This window comes from Panthera tigris, chromosome C1 (assembly GCF_018350195.1).
Source record: "Panthera tigris isolate Pti1 chromosome C1, P.tigris_Pti1_mat1.1, whole genome shotgun sequence".
NCBI classification, from domain to species: domain Eukaryota; kingdom Metazoa; phylum Chordata; class Mammalia; order Carnivora; family Felidae; genus Panthera; species Panthera tigris.
This window is the reverse complement of record NC_056667.1, coordinates 173,237,835-173,256,447: the sequence shown is the minus strand read 5'-3', so window position 1 is coordinate 173,256,447 and position 18,613 is coordinate 173,237,835. Positions and strand designations below refer to the sequence as shown.

Sequence of the window (18,613 nt, the reverse complement as noted above, 5' to 3'; positions counted from 1 at the left end):
TTTTTAAATAGACTTACCAAAGTTTTATACATTTTCTTCTCCACCTAAAGCTCAACAACCCTATTCCACCTTTATAACTTTTTCTAATACTGTAATAACCTAGAAGAAATATTATCAGATAAGCATCTCTACAGTTTTTAATTCCATCCTGTCACATTCCAAGAAAAGAATCTTAGTTCCTGGGAGACAAATGTTCTTCCAGTGTCATAGTATTATTGGAAGATGCAGCCATTTGCCTAATAAATTACAGAGGTCCATGGATCTGTGGCAACAACCTGGCTGACTTCATGAAGTAAACAAGCCTCACACCTTTGACATAAAATAATAAAATACATAAATGATGCCAATATGGTGGCAGGGACTACAGGCTTTAGAATATATTTCTGTGGAATTTAGGTCTTTTACATTCATTTAAAAGCCTGCAGCTTTCTAACAGCAGGATATTGACTTACTAAATAATGAAACATTTGTAATTAAATAGCATGGAACTATTAAAGTAATGTATTAGAAGGGTGCCTGAGTGGCTCAGTCCGTTGAACCTCCAACTCTTGGTTTCAGCTCAGGTCTTGATCTCACAGTTTGTGAGTTGGAGCCCCACCTCAGGCTCTGTGATGACAGTGCAGAGCCTGCTTGGAATTTCTCTCTCCCTCTCTCTCTGTCTCCCTGGCTTGCTCTCATGTGCTCTCTCTCTTAAAGATTATATACTGTACAAAAACATGTTAAATGATTAAAAACAGACTACATACAGATAGACACAATGTAATCTCATTTTGAAAACAGAAATGTATAATGTACATGCATGTGTATAGAGCTATCCATGACAGAGAATATATGAAATAAGTTTTGTAATGCCTAGAGTTGGGCAATATGTATGAGTAATGTGTGTGGTTTTTTTTTTTTTTAAGTTTACTTTGAGAGAGAGAGAGAGAGACATACGGAGAGGGAGAGAGAGCATGAGTGGGGGAGGAGCAGAGAGAGAGAAAGGGAGAGAGAGAATCCCAAACAGGCTCTGCCTTGTCAGCACAGAGCCTGATGAGGGGCTCTAACTCACAAACTGTGAGATCATGACTTGAGCCGAAATCAGGAGTCGGAAGCTCAATCAACTTAACCACCCAGGCGTCCCTATATGAATAAAGTTTTATTTGAGTTTGGTCTTTTCTGTACTTTTCTTATTTTCTATAATTAACATATACTTTTATTTCATTAGGTATTTCACTGATATTTTATTTTATTTGAAATGAAAACCATTTGAAAGAATGTCCACTTTCTATATTTAGATGAACTTTGTGGAGAAGCCACCTAGCAGGTCCAAAGCTTGCAGAGTAGAATTTCAGAGAAAGAATATGGGACATACTATCAGTTGGTGCAGGATCAGGCAGCTGGGTAGAATCCCCAAAAGTGATTAGTTTTGCCAGGATTTGGCTCAAAGTAGAATGATGGTTCTAATGCAAAGATTTTGCCCTCCAGGAGATATTGCAAATGTCTGGAGATATTTTTAGTTGTCACCATTAAGAGGAAATTGCTACTGGCATCTGATATATAAAGACCAGTGATGTTGCTACAATGCACAGGAAAGCCCACTGCAACAAAGAATTCTCTGTCCCAAAATGTCAATAGTAGAAAGGTTGAAAACTTGGGATAAATGTAAAATGTAACCGCTGAGAAGGCCAATAAATTGGGAGAAAGCTGTAATGAGTTAAGTTGGCTATGCTGTTACCTTTGTGCAGAAACTGAAACCTTCTCGAAATGACCTTCTGTACTTATCTGAAAGAATGAGCTAAGAGTCTAAGAACCTGGGTCTCCCTTAGTTTAGTTGATCTTTGCGTGGAGAGCTGAGATTACAATCAAAGAAAGTATGAGGATGGTTGGCTGTTGTCTTGTGTTCTGAAATTCAGGGCAAGATCACATTATCTAATCATCCAGGCTCTCTGAGGGCAGGATCTATAAAGGGATTGTGTGCTTTTCCTGGTGCTGCATTGTATTTGTTCCAAGATTTATACTTCGATATTGCAAGACTTAACACTGGTGTCGAGATTACATGTCAAGAATGCTATTACAGCTTTTAGTTTATTTGTCACCCAGTTCATAGTAAAATAAGTTGATGCTTCCATCTATAAAGAGCAAAGTAGTACCAAAGGAAGTTTATTTATTTATTTTCGTCACAAGAAAAAAGAAAATGGAGGCAAAAGGAAACCCATTGCTAGAGTAAAATTCTAAAGATGTTTGTTGCCCTGCGAGCATGGGACAGGCAGCCAAAGAGAGTGCTATGTTAAAATTCACGCATTTGCCAAGGTTAGTCACCTCCTTTGTGAGAAAGGCTATTAAAAGAAAAATCAGTACATTTAGAAGAGGAGTGCTTTTCCTAGATCCAAAGAGTTGTTATAGTAGCACCTATCGGCTATCAATTCTATGAAACTGGTAGTGAAGTTAGCCAGGAAACTTTTTTTTGCCTTTCATGTACATTGACTTTGAAAATTATATTATAAAAGAGAACAGCCTCATTTTATAAAAGACTCTCTACTCTTTCAGTCACACTGTGATAAAAATGGTCAAACAGAATAATGTTTCAGAACTTTTTCTTTTTTTAATGTTTCATTGATGCCAAACTTTTTGCTTTCATTTAGGCAGATTTTAGAATTTTAAAAATTAAAAATTTTGAGAAAATGAACAGTGAAAATGTTCTCTTTCTAGTCTTTTGTTGTTATATGTCCTTATTGATTTTTAACTTAAATATACATATCAAGGAAAAGGAAAAGAAAATACCAAGCATCCAAGTAATTATCATCTAGAATTAATATATGCTAACATTTTCATCACATTTTCTATGTATTTACATTATGGTGCATATTATTTTAGATAAAATATAGTATTATGTAGTATTTTTATATAAAAGATATAAAATATTACAAATACCATTGAAGGTGAACAATTTTTATAGCCTTTCCCAGTTGTATTCCTCTCCTTTCCTTTTTAGAACAACCAAAATAAATGTGTGTCCTTTTACTACATATATATCTTTATTAAATATACAGTATTACTTGTGTGTATTTCCAAAGTTAAGTAAATGACATTCTTGATTTTGAATTTTTCTTAAGATTTTATTTTTAAGTAATCTCTACACCCAACATAGGGCTCAAACTTACAACCCCGAGATCAAGAGTCACATGCTCTACCAGCTGAGCTAGCCAGGTGCCCCACATTTTTTACTTACTGATATATTCTTAAGTTCTCACATGTTTATACATATTCATGAACACCTACTTTTCCAAATAGTATTCCATCAAATGGATATTACAATGTATTTATATATGCCATATTTATTGATTTTTAAATTGTTTTTTACATTTTTACAAAAATATTGCACTTGATATTGTAAATATCTATTGGTGCACAAAAACAGTATGTAAATTTTTTTTTAGAATAGAGGTAGAATTTATAGGTTAGAGATTATACATAATTTTAAAAAGTACTAATGCGGCTTTGTGAAAATTTTTTTCTATTTTACTAAGAAGGACAATAAATATTCATTATTTAAAAATTTTTTAATGCTTATTTATATTTGAGAGAGAGAGAGACAGACACACACCACGAGAAGTGGAGGGGCAGAGAGAGAGAGGGAGACAGAGAATCCAAAGCAGGCTCCAGGCTCCGAGCTGTCAGCATAGAGCCTGACCCGGGGCTAGAACCCATGAACCGTGAGATCATGACCTGAGCTGAAGTTGGATGCTTAACCAACTGAGCTACCCAGGTGCCCCAATAAGTATTTATTATTATGGTTATGGAAACATATAAGAAAGGTAACATAATCTAAAACAGAGAGGTAGTCTTACCTAATAGTTAGGACTATATGCTCAGAATTCAAACTATCTGGATTCAAATTCCACTTTCATTAATTAGCTGTTTGAATTTGCACAAATGAATGAATCATTTATCTTTATCTCCAAATAGGAAAATAAGACCCATCTCATGATGGTGTCTTAAATATGGCACATGCAGAATAATACCTGGCACTAAGTAAGCCTTAAATAAATATTAACTATTGTTGTTATGTTTGTTATTTATACTATTGTTTTTACATGTGTAGCTATATTATCCTTACTGTTAATCAAGGCATAAGAAGGACTCAAGAGTTTTGAATACTGGAGGTAATTCTCTGGGTCTTTTAGTCCAGTTGTTTCATCTGTCAGGAAACTAATGTCAGGATGTCTTTTGAACAGCTTCCACATGTCACTTTCCCTCCCTTATTTCTTCTAGGAGTGAACATACTCTTTATCATAGAACAGCTCATCCTATCTTTTTAAACTATAATTGGTAGGAAAGTTATCCTAATTTTAAGCTAAAAATATATGTCCCCATTATCTTCATTCACCTAATTATTCTGGAGCAAACTAGATTAAATTTACTGTCATTTCTATACAACCATCTCCTGAATACTTTAAGATAATAAATACAATGACTCTCCCCACCTTTCAGTTTCTATTTTGAAAATTAAATATTCTGGGTTTAATCAAAATGTTTTAGACATAAGTACTTTTAAAATATCTGAAGTGTATGCCTTAAAAAAAAAACTAGGTTTTATCTCACTACTCTGAACACATTCTGCTTTGACAATTGTTCTCCTAAACTATGGTACAAATATAAGAGCAAAATACTGCAATACTGCAAAGGGAAGTGGGAGTATTACTTTCCTTATGCTGGATGACATAGATCAATTATTGTGACCTAAGATTGTATGATACCTTTTTAATAGTCATGTCACTTCCATAGGAGTTACTTCACAGAGGTAGATGTATGATGAATCTTATAAACATCAATGAAAAGCAACAGAATTTACTCTTTATTCACATTTTAGAGATACAGATATACATTCCAGATTCTCTCAGAAGGAGTTAGACAAACTAAATATGATTAGGAAAAAAAAAAAATCACATTAATGAAAGTGAAAGTTCTAACTAATCTCACCATGCTATCTAATAGAATATCTGATTCTAAAAACCTAGAAAGAAGAAGCTAGGAATTCAACTTGTTTTGTTTTTCCTCTGAGACATTCCATTTTAAAAATATCAATACGTAGGGGCACCTGGGTGGCTCAGTCGGTTGAGTGTCCAACTTCAGCTCAGGTCATGATCTCATGATTCGTGGGTTCAAGCCCCGCGTCGGGCTCTGTGCTGACAGCTCAGAGCCTGGAGCCTGCTTCGGATTCTGTGTCTCCCTCTCTCTGTGTTCCTCCCCTACTCTCACTCTGTCTCTCTCTCACTCTCTCAAAAATAAATAAAGATATAAAAAATAATAATAAATAAAAATAAATAAATAAATAAATAAATAAAGATATCAATAAGTAGCAATAACTGTGAAATGCAATGTTTAAGCACAGATGATAGAAAGATTTAGCTTTCCCTATTTTTTTAGTTAATTTTTTTTTGTCTGATGAGAAAAATCATTTGCTCAAGATGTCTGCCTATTAATAATGTAAGTTATAACTGAGAGTCCTGTGGAGACTCTCTTGAGAATGCTAAATAACCCTCAACCATGCGTAGACCTTCAAGTTGCCACTGTTACCACTACTTCTCAATAACCATTCTCATAAAAAAATAAGAAAATATATACTATTAATTAAAACATGAACTAGACAAAACAAAAGTAACATAATGATTCCAGTTCTCAAGTTTGCATTTATGCACTCATTCTGATTTCCATGTGAAAATTCAGTCTAGTTTGAGAAGAATTTATTTTTCTGTAGATGGAGTCAGCTTGTGACCATAAAATTCCTAAAAACCTTTTTGTTATGATTATACTGCTAACAAGAATTTGTTTTAATCCACAACATATTTCAAATTGATTGGTGCTTAATTTTGTTTATACTGTTGTTTACCATCAGTAAATTTCCAGAAAGCATTTCCCCCCTAATACTTCATATCCTACAATTAAGTGCATAGGAAGAAAAGGAAAAAAAAAAAAAGGGAATAGGGCTCCAGAAAGACAGAAGGAATGAGGTCCAGGGGTCTAATTTTAGTAACCAGGTATCCATAGTTCTGTATTCAAGGTTATGTAATATAATAATATGGATGCAGTCAAGATAATATATCTATGAGGGAAGAAGATATATAAGTAGAGTGTATATTATGCATTTCTACTTAAGTTAACACTTGATAGCAAAGTACCCCCAAATTTACAGCGTTTTTAGCAAGAAAGCGTTTATTTTCACTCACCTTTGTGCGTTGAATGATCTGGATCATGTGGGTCAAGAGAGTCATTTGTCAGAGAAAATGAAAAAAACAAAACTACAGAATCATAAAATTCATAAACTTCTCGTAAAACTCATAAAAATCTACTTACCTATTACTTCTTTGTTTTTTATCTGCTCATTCTATGAACCAAACCTAGCAATATAGCAAAACTTGATGTCAGTGTGGAGGGAAAATATCCTCTTGTCTCTTGGTTATCAAGGAAGGGCTCTGTGGGAGGTGCAGCAAATATGTTTGAACAAATAATATAATTTACCACAGAGAAAAGTAGACAAAGAAGCTAAGATTCCCTTACTCCCTGACATATGTCTAAGCCCCTACTTCCCTATGAGAAGAATTGCTTTTAGAAAACTCCTTTCAGAAATTAAGAAAATTGAGATACTTCATGGTTAAAACAAACCAAACCAAGGGGCGCCTGGGTGGCTCAGTCGGTTGAGTGTCCGACTTCGGCTCAGGTCATGATCTCGCAGTGTGTGAGTTCGAGCCCCATGTCGGGCTCTGTGCTGACAGCTCAGAGCCTGGAGCCTGCTTCGGATTCTGTGTCTCCCCCTCTCTCTGCCCTTCTCTGCTCATGCTCTGTCTCTCTCTGTCTCAAAGATAAATAAAAACATTTAAAAAAAAAAAAAAACCAAAATGAATTTTTGTATCAGTAAAAATAGGGGCTTGAGAGTTAGTTTTGTTCATAAAATTTTGTTCATAAATAGAAGCAATTTTGTACCCATGTTTGTATGTGTCATACCTATTACACAGAGTTTCTCTGGATACATTTTGATAAAATTTAGATGCCATTCTTTTTTACATTTGAAATCTGAAAATGTGTATGGTTTCCATTTGCTGATCAGTTTTCAGAAATTCATTCTCAGGAAAGTGAACTACAAGCTGTCCATGGTTTATATTCTAGATAAAGGATGAAGGCTGAGACAAAGAATTGACGCTCAAACACTCATCCCTTGCCGAATCCAACTCAAGACCTTTATAGTCACACTTTGTGACTTTGTGATAAGTAATTGGTTGAAATATAAAGCAATAGAATGTCTAATCTTTCACATACTTTGGAGTAAACAGACATGAATAAAATAGTTGTTCAATGTGATACAACTTAATTTCGTTTTAGATGTTTATCAAAACTTCTGTATAATTTGGTTTTTGACATCCTGTCTAATTTTGTTCTTCTCATAGTTCCTCATAGTGTACTCTTCTCATAGTTCCTTCAAGGAATTAATTTCCTTCCATATTTGTCTCACCCATCTAGTTAGTTACCTGAACTTGTTGAAACATTCAGTATATTTTAATGGAAAAGATTCTTAATGGGTAAATTAGGAAATGTTTTCTGATATATAGAACAAGTAAAGAAAAAAAAAAGACTATTTCCTAGCTTGGATATGAATTAAACAAACTCCTAGTAAGAGCCTGGAATGTTATTTGTGTTGTGTGGTGGTTGGAAAGCAAAAGTGAACAGAATGGTAAGGAATGAAAAGGAAAGTACCTTAGTATTAGGTGGGCAGTTGAAAATCCAGATGCTGATTAGATACAAAGAACTTTAAGATACAATGGCAAAGAATCAAATTGTTGGTGAGAAAAATTTTTTTATCCGACTAATTTAGACTTACACTGACTTGTACACAGTGGAATGGCAAGCTGGTGGCAGAACTACAAGAGGGAGCACACGTAATCCTCAGAGAAGAGAAAATGTGAGTCCACAAAGCAGGTTAGTGACAGACTATCTTATCTTAATAATAATTGACCTTCATGTCCCCAGGCTCTCTTCTGCACAAGAATATTCCAGTTTGTGTAAGTTATATGGAACAAAATGGTGAAAAGTTTTCACTGATGCAACATAAATATGAAATTGATGATTTCTGGGAAATTAATTTTGGCTTAGTTGCCACTCTTTCAAATAAAGTTCTTTACATAATAAAAAAGATTTCTCAAATGATTTTAGTGTGCTAAAGAGCAGAAATTCAACCAAGTAGATATGAATCTAACCAATTGCCAGTTGGTTTTGTTAAGCGATGCATAAATTGGGCAGCATCCCATCTAGAAAATAGAGAGCTCCAAGGAGTTGTACAAAATGGAAGGTTTTTTATAGGAAGTAGGTGGAACAAGAAAGTAAAACAAAAGAAAGGATTGCTCCAGGCAAGGTCACTTTTCCTTAGAGTGAAGGGCAGGAGGTCAATATTGGGTGAATTATCTTATCTGCCTTTGGGGATGTGTGAGGGCCCATGTGACAGATTACTTCACTGGTGCTTATCAGGAAATTCCAGACTAACAGGTTAAGATTTACCTTTCTGCTGGGGGAGGTTGAAATTGCAATTAGGTATTAAGCCCCAGTTTAGTGACTTGGCCTAAGTGATGCCATTTTGGGCCTCTGGTTATCTTTTTAACAAGGGAAACAGGGATTGAGTACTGCAAGGATGTATGTTTTTAGTACTTAGGAGAACTGGAAGTAGAACTGGAGAAGGACTTTGCTGTAGAATTCAGACACCCTCTCTCACCTCTCCTGTTCCCAGTCTTGTCTTGCTTTCATTCTTTCTCATCTCCTCTCAGAGGCTGTACATTCTCTGTCATTCTTTTCATCATTCTCTCTCCACATAATCATCTTGCATATATCATTACAGCTGCCAGCCCTTTCTCTATGTCAGCTTTTTAGTTAAGAGCTTGGCACCTACTCTATACTTTTTCTACAGCTCTTAGTTCAAGTTCGAAAAAAGAAATCTGATTGGCTGAGCTTAATTCTACCCCAACAAAGCCTGTAGATTAGCCCCAAAATTAATCAGTGTTCATTCCAATCCAAAACCAGGCAAATTTCCTCACAAATGTGACTAGGAAGGGAACACTGAATATGCTTGAGAGGCAGGGTCTGAGTTAATAAGGGGTAATTATGCAGCAAAGTTTCATTGTTAAAACCAAAGTTTTAACAAAGAGATGTTTAAGATGTTTAAGACGGTAGCTTGGGCCACTTCAAGGAGTCATTCTGTTTTCCTGGGTATATCCTATGTATACAGAAAGTATACATGTTACTAAACTTGTTTGTTTTTCCCTGTAAATCTTTTATTATAGGGTGGTCTCACCCAAGAACCTAGAAGGGTAGAGGGAAAATTATTTTTTCTCTCCTACACCATTGTCTAGAGGAAAGAATTTTATTTGTCCTTCAAGGTCCTTCTAGCTGGAATAAGAATTAAATTGACATGAGATAAACAGGAGAAAATAAAATTTAATTTTGTACATATGGGAAATCCACACAGACATGGAAATTCCAAAGACAGGCAAAATGAGGTATATGTGTCACTCTGAACTAAGGAGGGGTTAGGGGTCTGATACTTCAAACGGAAAGCATGCAATTCACTGGAAGATAAAAAAGAGTAAATATTCGGTAAACAAACATTTGCAGGGCTATCAAAAACAATAGGACCTAGAGACTTTGATCAAACAGGTCTTGCTAGGTTCTTCTCTACCATGCCTAGTTCATATCATAATGTAGTTATCTCTAGTGATAGTTCTATTTCCGAAGCAGATCCTCTGTCTAAATCCTTTTAGGCTGTCGTGGGGAAGGTAAACAGTCTTTTCTGAATCTGCTGAGTTTTGAGTGCTTTTAAATAAAAAATAATCTTCATGCCAAATTGAGCCATCTTGGGGTGGCCTGTCCTGGGCACCTTCTTCATAAGCTAGTTGTGAGAATTAAATGAGGTTATTTATGTGCTAGACCCCTAATAATTATTCAATAAATATTAAAAATACAGAAGAAGAAAAGTTACCCCTCTCACAAAGATTAAAGGAATGAAACAAACAAAAAAAGAAAAGCCAAAGGCACAAAGACAATCTAAAAAGGGAAAAACAGGAAACTGATGGATTTTTTGATCAAATGACTGAAACCTTAATGGAATAGTAGATTCTGAAATCGTAGGAAATCTTTAGTGATCTTAGTCTGATATGATCATAATTCCATTATGAAAACACTAAAGGTTAGTGGAAGAGAGCCAAAGCATAAGAGACTCTTAAAAACTGAGAACAAACTGAGGGTTGATGGGGGGTGGGAGGGAGGAGAGGGTGGGTGATGGGTATTGAGGAGGGCACATTTTGGGATGAGCACTGGGTGTTGTATGGAAACCAACTTGACAATAAACTTCATATATTGAAAAAAAAAGAAAAAAGAAAACACTAAAGGTTAACCTCATGACAGCAACTTACAGCAGAACAATTGGACATATTTAAGAATTTACAAATTATGTGAAATAATATCATTATCATCATCATAATATAAACAATAGTAATAAACACAAAAATTAACATTTATTGAAGGTGCGTGTCTTAAGTGTTTTATATATGTTTATATGTATACATATATGTATTAATCCATTTACTACATATATCAAACTTAAAAACCTTTATTATTATTATGTTAGGGAAAAAGAAATGGATGCTCAGAGAGTTTAAATAATTGACCAAAGTTGCAAAACTAGCAAAGAGCTGAGGTTTAGGGTTCACAGCCCATCATTCTGCAATAGATAATTCTCTAATCCTAGGAAACTTCAGAAGCCCTCAGATTGTTTTCTTAAGTATACCCATAATGTGGATAAAATAATTTGAAGAAAAAACAAACTGGAAAAAGAGGTCATTTTATTAAGTAACAATGTAATAGTAAATATATATTGTAAAAATATATAGCTCTGAGGGGAAAAGTGTTTTTTTCTTTTTTTAACTGATTATAAAAAGAATCCTGGAAAGTGAAAGATACAGTTCTTCAAGAACAGTAATTCTGAATTCTGTTTCCTTCATTTTGTCCATAATAGAAAAGCCTTTCGAAGTGTTTGGCGAAATTAGCCTAAATACTATTGGAGTGACCTAAACAGGAAGCCTGGCTATTCCCAACTGCCTGTGATCTCTGAAACCAGCTCTGGGGCTCCCTCTTTGCTCCAATAGACAGGAGCGACTTTGGGCTACATAATCATCAAATTCTTACCTCGCCCTTTCACTGCTAGTAGGATCAGATTACATTTCTTTCACTATTCTCCACTCCCCAGTTTCTTGATCTGTTTAAAAGAAGTAGAAAAGATAAATCTTCTCTTCAGTGCCTGGAAGGGAAAACAAAATAACCTCAACTCCGCTTTGAAAAAAAATCTTTCCAAGAACTTTCTTCAGAGATTTGACTCGTGAGTACTTGGCAATATACTTTCTAGCCCATGAGAAATAACCTTTATTTATTTTTTCTTGGGAGAAAAACAGGGTACTGAGAGGTAAAGGCTGGTAGGGGAGGACCATTGTCTGTAACCCTATAATGAAAATTGACTCTTCTCTGTAAACAAAGTAAACTCATATTTCAGTGCAAAACTAAGTTCTCAGCACTTTGCATTTAGTTCTAATGCAAATATATATGCAGTATATATTTATGCTTGAAGACCTTGAACATTTTTGTAAGAAGTTGGTGAGATGTAGTCTTTTTTGTAATTCTTAGCTTGTGGTAGCAATTTGTTACTAATTGCGTGTTTAATTGGAATTTTCTGAAGATTTGGTTTACTTTTAAATAGTATATATTAACATATAAAGAAATATAATTGAGAGACTCCCTGGCAGCCTTATGTTTAAAGAACCTTCTTCCATTACTTTTAATTGTTGGTAGTTAAAATGAAGCATAAACATTAGAATTCTTGTAAACTAAATTAAATATTTTATGCCTGTATTAACTAATCTCTCTAAGGAAATACTTTACAAGCCTTCAAAGAATAAAACTCACATTCTAAGATACTTAAATAAGAATATATATCATTTCACTATTTGTAGTACAATGATGTTAATTAAAGCAATAGATCACATACCTACATGATGTACTATCATGTTCATGTTGGTTATGAAACATTAAAATTTGCTTCTGGTAGCCAATAAAAGCACATAATATAAAAGTACACAACCACCGAACTATAATAAGACAAAGTTATTTAATTATGGAAAAAGCTCATTTGTGTAAGTAATACCAAAAAATGAAGGCCAAACAGTGCCATGTAGGAAAAAAAAGAAAAGATAAGCAACAGCCACAGTGTGACTCAGTGCTCTGGAAATTAGTCACAAAATGACTTTGTAAATTGTGTGATAAACACAGAGGGCAGAACCCAAGCAGGAAATCTACAGCCCAGAGAGTTATATTTTATGTATAAAGGCATAGTATTTACATCAGAAGGGAAACATGTCAATTTTGAGATACTGCAAAGTTTTTAAACCTAAGAAAATCCTTTCCAAAAACAGTTTTAGATTGTTTTTAATTCATCATTCTAGTGCATGATTATTTCAAGACATTTTATCTATATCTCCTCTAATCTTTAAACTAAAAAATGAATACTGTCTTTGAAAATGTATCGGAGTATGCAATTTAATTCAGAGCCTATGGGTTAATAAAATTATATAAGATATTCATAGGGATCAAAGGGGTTAAATATTAATGTAAATACTGGTAATTAACATTACAGATGTAAAAGCAAAACTTTAAAATACTTGGAGACGGGCACCTGGGTGGCTTAATCGGTTAAGCATCCGACTTTGGCTCAAGTCATGATCTTGCAGTTCACAGGTTCTAGCTCTGCGTTGGGCTCTGTGCTGACAGCTCAGAGCCTGGAGCCTGCTTCGGATTCTGTGTCTCCCTCACTCTCTGCCCCTCCCCCGCTCGTGCCCTCTCTCTCTCTCTCTCTCTCTCTCTCTCTCTCTCTCTCTCCAAAATTAAATAAAAACATTAAAAAAATTTTTAATTAAAAAATTAAAGAATGTTGTTGGAGAACTTTAATGACATACATATTACTGTTTGGTTCCTCTTTCCATTAGGTTTGCTGAATGGCACAAGTTTTGTTTTGTTTTTGTTTTTTTAAAGGTATGGTCTGATACCTTTAAGTATTTGTTTTACATTCAATAGACTAGATCAAAATGTGGCTCCTGTTCAAATGGATTATGCCATCAGTTGGTGCTTGCTGGCCTGATTGTAACTCTAGGCTTCACTTGATTGTTGGTCATACAACTACTCTGACTAGAATCTTCTTTTATAAACATTTTTGCTAAATTTAAAAATAAAATAATCTATGAAGTGGGAAATTGTGTTATTAAACTATACTTTTTATAATATTAAGTTACTCTTCTCTTGAGAATTAATTTCCTGACCATTATTTTATCTATATTATTCAAATTCAAAAGATAATTGGACAAGATGAGTAACTACTGGAAGAAAAGGCCAAGTTCGAAAGGCTTTACTTATTCTCAGAATACCTAGCAACTGACCAAATAGTAAATGCTATATATTCTTTAGAAACGGTTGGTTTAAATTCAGTGTCACAAACTTTTAAGACACATTTCAACTCAGATCACTACCTAATTAGCAGGAAAAAAAGTGCAAAGTAAAAATCTTTGCAAAATAAAAAAATAAAGGGCAGGAGAAACAATATGAAAAGGGAAGGGAAGTACTTAGAATAGGATTTTTAAAAAATACCTTATTTATTAGTATACATAAATAAGTTGAATGGTAATATTGGTTAAAATAAGTTAATTATATCAACAATTTATTTTTGCTATGTAGACATGATTTAAGAACTGTACTATAATTCACCTATTTCAGTAAAGCCTGACTCTAGCACCCGTCCGTTTTTGTTTTCCATCTAAAACATTTAACTTGGGAAATTAATTTACAGATTTGTCTTTTTAAAAACAAAAATGTTCTTTTGTTGTTGTTAAAGTCTATTTACTTATTTTGAGAGAAAGAGAGAGAGAGAGAGTGGGAGAGGGTCAGAGAGAGAGAGGGGGAGAGAGAGACAGAGACAGAGAGAGACAGAGAGAGAGAGAGAGAGAGAGAGAGAGAGAGAGAGAGAGAGAGAACTCCAAGCAGTGTCCCCACTGTCAGCACAGAGCCTGATACGGGGCTCAAAGTCACAAACCGTGAGATTGGAACCTGAGCGCAAATCAAGAGTCGGACAGTTAACCCACTGAGCCATCCAAGAGCACCTAAAAACAAAAAATATTCTTAAATGTATTATACCTTTTATAGAAATATACCAAAGCTATAATTTTTTGTTTGTGCCTTGGAGATATCTGAATTCAAGAAATTGAGTGACTATTAAAGTCCTTGTTTCTGAATATTAAATTTCATAAAAATGAAGAAATGTTGCAAGTTATTCCAGAAAGTTCTTTCTCTAGTAGGTCTCTGAAATCCTCCATGACTGGTTTCTTGGTGTGATGTATCATCGCCAGGAGCCCAGTCTTCCCACTACTCTTTTTTCCTTGTCTTCACTTCTTCTCCAAGTGGCAGGTGTCATGTAGAACCAAAATTTAGGATTCAACTACCAAAAGGCTAAGGATGACCTAATCATTGCCACATTTCTTCTTTCCAGAACCAATAACAAAAAGCACTGGATCCATGTCAAATTTGCTATGTTCATCTCTCTTTAGGACTTCCTTTGGGATCCTATGTTCTCTCTTAATTGGAACAAACACATTTTATTTTAAAGACAAAAGAATAAAAGGACACCGTGATCCATAGTAGAAGTGCCAGTGATGCAGTATTTCTATTCCAATTGTTCTGTCTGGTGGACCACAGTTCCCTGAGGTGACATGGACTTACTGCAAGGAATTCCCTAATCAAAATGTAATAATAGCATAGTAGCATTCTCTGTAGACTGAATAAATATTATATGTTGTTGATTAGACTATTTCAACATCAGAAATGTGAAAGTATCAATCAATATGGCACTAATAAAATGTAGTGTTTTTATTACCAGCATAATTTGTCACTGGCATCCTTCAACTGTACCACACCCTCAGTGCCACCACCACTCTGCTGCCAACCTCAGTTTATCTCTCCTCTTCATGATTCATATCAATGTCTATCCTCGCCTCAAATCCCATATTATCCCATCTCTAAGCATCACCTCGTTCTTAACTTTACAAGACTTAAAAATGGAGTAAACTTTAGTAATGGGATGAGCCTTCAGAATAATAGTGTTTGTTGCAAACTTTTGATATTTTTAAAATTCATTTAGGAAACTTCAAATTATCTTACAAAATGAATCAAAATGATTATATTAAAATATCATATGCCTACTCTTGCTCTTTTTTGTGCCAACTATTTTCAAATATGCATGAATGTAAAATGAATGAATTTCTGATTCATACTACAAGAATGGACCTTGAAAGCATGCTAAAGTGAAATAAACCAGACACAGAAGAACATATAGTATATAGTTCCATGTGTATATCCAGAATAGACAAATTCATAGAGCCAGGGAGTAGATTAGAGTTTACCAGCATCTAGAGGAAGGGATAAATGGTGAGTTACTGATTAATGCATACAGAGTTTCTGTTTGGAGTGATGAGAAATTTCAGCAGTTGGTAGCAGTAATGATTGTACAACACTGTGAATGTAATTAATGCTACTGAGTTGTACACTTAAAAATGGTTAAAATAGCAGGGGCACCTGCGTGGCTCAGTTAAGCCTCCAACTCTTAATTTCACCTCAGGTCATGATCTCATGGTTCATGAGCTTGAGCATGTCGGGCTCTGTGTTGACAGCATAGAACCTGCTTGAGATTCTCTCCCTCCCTCTGTCTCTCTGTCCCTCCCTAGTTGTTCATTCTCTCTCTCTCTCTCTCCCTCTCTCAAAATTAGATGTTAAAAAAATGGTTAAAATAGCAAATTTCATGGTATATCTACTTTACCACAATAAAAAATAAAAACAGAAAACTATTAAAAAGAATTCAGTGTATGGAAACCAATTTGACAATAAATTTCATATTAAAAAAAAAGAATTCAGTGTGAAGAATTCTAGATTCATGATAATATTCCTTTTATATTTTCTCAATAGAATAAAAGTACAAATATTATAATATTGGATACCTAAATTTTAAAAACTGAAAACAGGATCTTCCTGTTTTGTTTCCTGATGCAAACTGGAACCTATTTTTACCTGATATTGCTGTCCTGGAGGCTAATGTTTTTTATTCATATTGTCGTTTTTGGTTTTGGTATCAGGGTAATTCAGGGCTTACAGATTGAATTGGCAAGTACTCCTTACCTTCTGTTAAATTTTCTGGAGTAGTTAATGTAAAATTTGTATTATGTCTTCTTTAAATGTTTGGTGGCATTCATCAGTGAAACCATCTGGGACTGAAATTTTCTTTGTGGAAAGGTTTGTAATTACAAAATTCAATAAAAAATAATTATAAGCTATTCAGATTATTCATTTCTTCTTGAGTGAACTTTGGTAGTTTGTCTTTCAAGAAATTGGTCCAATTATCTAAGTTGTCAAATTTATACGCATACGACTATTTCCTTATACTAGAATCTGTAATAATGTGAAACCTTCATTTCTTGATATTAGTGGTTTGTACATTCTCTATTCTTTTATGTCTATATTAAGATCTTTTCATTTTTCACTTGTTTGTTCATAAATAAAATGGACTTTTAGGCAATATATAATCTGGTCTTGATGCTTTACTCAATCAGGAAATATTTGCCTTTAAATTACAGTGCTTAGAGCATTTATATTTGATGTGATCATTGATAGGTTTGAATTCATGTCTCTCACTTAGCTGTTGTTCTATTGGTCCTAACTATTTTTGTTTTCTTTTTTACTTACTTGGGGTCTTTTGAATTCAGTATTATGTATGATAATATTTTATTGCCTTTGTTGGTTTATTTGCTATCATTCGTTGTTATTTTAGTGGTTGTTTGGGGGCTGAGAGTACACATCTTTGACTCATCCCATTCTACTTTCAAGAGATGTTAAGCCATTTCTCTAATAGTACAAGAAACTTCAAACAGTGTACTTCTACTTTTCCTTCCCTGGCCTTTGTGCTATTGTTGCCATATACTTTGTTTCCTTACATGTTATAAATTTATTCTGGTTTCAATTAGTCATCTTTTTAAAATAAACTTTTTAGGGGCACCTGGGTGGCGCAGTCAGTTAAGCGTCTGACTTCAGCCAGGTCACGATCTCGCGGTCCGTGAGTTCGAGCCCCGCGTCAGGCTCTGGGCTGATGGCTCGGAGCCTGGAGCCTGTTTCCGATTCTGTGTCTCCCTCTCTCTCTGCCCCTCCCCCGTTCATGCTCTGTCTCTCTCTGTCCCAAAAATAAATAAAAAACGTTGAAAAAAAAAATAAATAAAAAATAAAATAAACTTTTTACTTAAATACATTTAGATGTACAGAAAATTTGTGAAGCTAAAAAGACTAGTCATATGCTCCAAACTCATTTTATTAACATCTTATATTAGTAGGATACATTTGTCAAATTGATGAGCTAATTATCTTTTAAAGAGATTTAAATGTTAAAAAAAATCTTTTATATTTGCCCATGTAGTTACATGCTCTGGCATCTTCATTCCTTTGTATAGATCCACATTTCCATCTGATGCCATTTGCCTTCTTAGGCACATTCCTTTCTTTCCAGGACTCCAATTACATGTATATTAATTAAGATGCTTGAAATACCTCAAAGCTCAATTATTTATACCAGTTGAGGCAAACATAATCCCAAATGATAAATGCTTTAGACAAAATTTATATTTAGCATTAGAATTTGGTCTTATAATCAGGTGAAAGTGGGTACATTATTCAGATTTCTATATATCTTATTGGAGTTCTGTGGTTTTAATCTCTTTTAGCATAGTTGTTCAGTCCATGAGGATAGGAAGCAGGTACACAACAAAGAAATTATTGTGCATCCACATCCTGATGTTAATGTGCTTTCTCAAAAAATTGTGAGATAAGCAATTTATCTTAGAAACACCTAAACCTTTTTTTTAGTGCCCATAATTTTTTTCCTATTTTAGTCTTCCCAGGATTAACCTTTTTGTGTATGCTTTGTATGTTTTCTCTTAAGGAATTGCTGATGAATGTATCAACTAAAGAAAGATGTTTAATCCAGGAGAACTTAAATTAGCCACAATTCACATGGCAAGAGATTTCTTTTTTTAAATTTTTTCTATATATGGTCAGTTCATTTAAAGCCATTTTAAGTTTGCATGCATTAATTAAAGCCCTTTAAAAAGTAAAAAGTCCTTGAAATACCATTGTTTGCCATTTCATTGTTATATCAACATTACTCTCCCCACTACCACTTATCTGCATTCCATATTATCATCTCCATATTCAGAAACCAGAGACATACAAGTGACGGTCTCTCCTTGTAGTAGGTACTGGACGCCTCAATTAAACAGAGTGAGTGGGCATCCATAGATGCCCAGAAATGTGCATAAAAAATGTCTGTGCATGTGTGTATTTGTATTTTAGAAAGGAGCCTAATTTCCCTCAGATCTCAGTAGCTTATATCTCACCATGAAGGACATACCTGAGATGTGATTAAATATCTAAAGAAAACAGAATATAGAGTTAGGATCAAAAAGAG

The 18,613-nt window shown here is 34.3% G+C and overlaps 1 protein-coding gene across 1 annotated transcript in view; it reads left to right on the top strand.

Annotated features, from left to right (window-relative positions):
* TFPI (tissue factor pathway inhibitor) overlaps nt 1-18,613 on the top strand; it is a gene marked incomplete at its 3' end in the record, with an annotated part of 102,209 nt that overhangs the window by 22,910 nt on the left and 60,686 nt on the right. The window contains exons 5-6 of the mRNA XM_015543209.2: nt 7,850-7,953; nt 11,036-11,395. The remainder of the gene's footprint in view (nt 1-7,849; nt 7,954-11,035; nt 11,396-18,613) is intronic.